This window comes from Apis dorsata, unplaced genomic scaffold (genome assembly GCF_000469605.1).
Source record: "Apis dorsata unplaced genomic scaffold, Apis dorsata 1.3 scaffold_40, whole genome shotgun sequence".
Lineage (NCBI taxonomy): Eukaryota > Metazoa > Arthropoda > Insecta > Hymenoptera > Apidae > Apis > Apis dorsata.
This window is the reverse complement of record NW_006263342.1, coordinates 1413-3496: the sequence shown is the minus strand read 5'-3', so window position 1 is coordinate 3496 and position 2084 is coordinate 1413.

Sequence of the window (2084 nt, the reverse complement as noted above, 5' to 3'; positions counted from 1 at the left end):
TATATATGTAGTTCTTTTTTATCTATGTATATATTTGCCTTACAGTATAGTTTATTATATTAAAAGGTTTGCAGCAATAACTTTTATTAAATACCTTTCATATATAAAAAAATATGATTTTTTATTTGATGTAAAAAAAAAAATTACTTCCTAATAATAACAATATTTACAATGTTTTACAATGTTTCATACAAGGATTTATATAATAATTTTTTTTTAAAAAATCTCTATTATTATCTCTTTTATTATCAACAAATAAAAAAATAATTCATTACAAAATATAAATCGTTTTCGTATCAGAATTATTTGATTTATATCAAGAATATAATTTTACAAGTGCCAATAGAAGTCAAAATAATAGATTAAATAATAGATTAAATATAAAAGAGGAATATTGATTATAATTAATTAATTTTGAGCCAACTTACAAGAATAAAAAAATAGAATAAAGAATAAAGAAAAATAGAAAAAGAAAAAAAAATTTACTATTAAAAATTGCAAATATATAAAATAATATAATAAATAAAATAAAAACATGTTAGAATTTGCAAAAAAGAAAGGAATAAGATATGGATTTTTAATAAACTAAAACTTTTAATAAACTTTGCATTAAATGATTCAGAAAACGAATTTTATGAAGATGATTTCATTCTGTAAATATAATTATATTATTAGAATATTATTAACTCTAATATATTATATATATTATTAATGTAAAATATATTATTATTAAAAAAATATAATATTAATAAATATTGTAAATATCATAAATTTATAGTGTGTACAGTATTTGATTTTTAATTACATCATTTAATTAATTGATTTATATAAATTATCTAAAAATAGAATTGATTTCTTATTATTTATCAACTTTTCAATTATGAAAGAATACAAGTTAATATTAGAAAACTATTATAATAAAAATATATATTAAAGTAATAAAATAATAAAATATATAATAAAATAAAATAATTTTTAATATATATCTCTTAATTTTTTTTAACTTTTTAATTTTATTTTGATTACTTTCACATGTGAATTATTAATTATACAAAATGTTTAATAAAATAAAATTTAAAAAATGAATTTTGAATTATATGCTTTTACATTTGAAAAAAAAATTATATGTAAGATTAATTATTCAAATTATTACTTTTATGTTATTATTGTATTATTTTTAAATTATTTTTTTAAGGATTGAAATAAAAATACGAAATTAATCAACTTAGTAATTTTTATTATAATCATTACAAATGTTAAATGCGCATTGCCATTTTCGTTTCTTATAAACTAACACGCTGCGAAAGGAAGCGAATGCCCCAATAAATAATAAACAAAACAAAAAAAGAATAGAAAAGAAAAAATATTAAACGAGATTAAAGAATATATTACTCACAACTATTCAATAAAAAATGAAAAATTAAATTTTATTTTGTTATCATTTTAATGGACGTTATTGATAATAGAATAATGAATAATTGAAACGAAACTAGTTTGATGAAAAAAAGAAATTGTGTAATAAAGCTAAGCTATATATAAATTCTAAGTATATAATTATCATTACACTAAGTTTCTAAAATGTAATGATATCATTCAGAGAAACTGAGAAAATATAAAATAAATGGAATAATTGTAATAAAATTTTTAATGTTTAGAAAACAGTTTACTCGATTATTACTAAAGATTTTCTTTCGTTGATATATATTATTATATAGATTTATTAAAAAATAGAATTGGTTATCAGTTTCTCTTTAAAGATACAATGATAAAAAAAGTAATAGAAGCTGATTTTCTTTCTATTATATGATATTCATGTTTCCTTCATGTACATATATCAGTATATTTTTTTTCATATAATATAACATAACTGTACACGAAATCACTTACATAACTATTATATACACTAAGTTGTTTCAATTTCTTGATTTGTCGATTTTGAAATTGTGTTTGTGGTGCATTCAATCGAATCGATATTAATATAATACCGAAATAATAATAATGTTTATATCATAGATTAATAATAATAATTATTATAACAATAAGGATGATGATGATGATGATGATGATGATGATGATGATGGTGC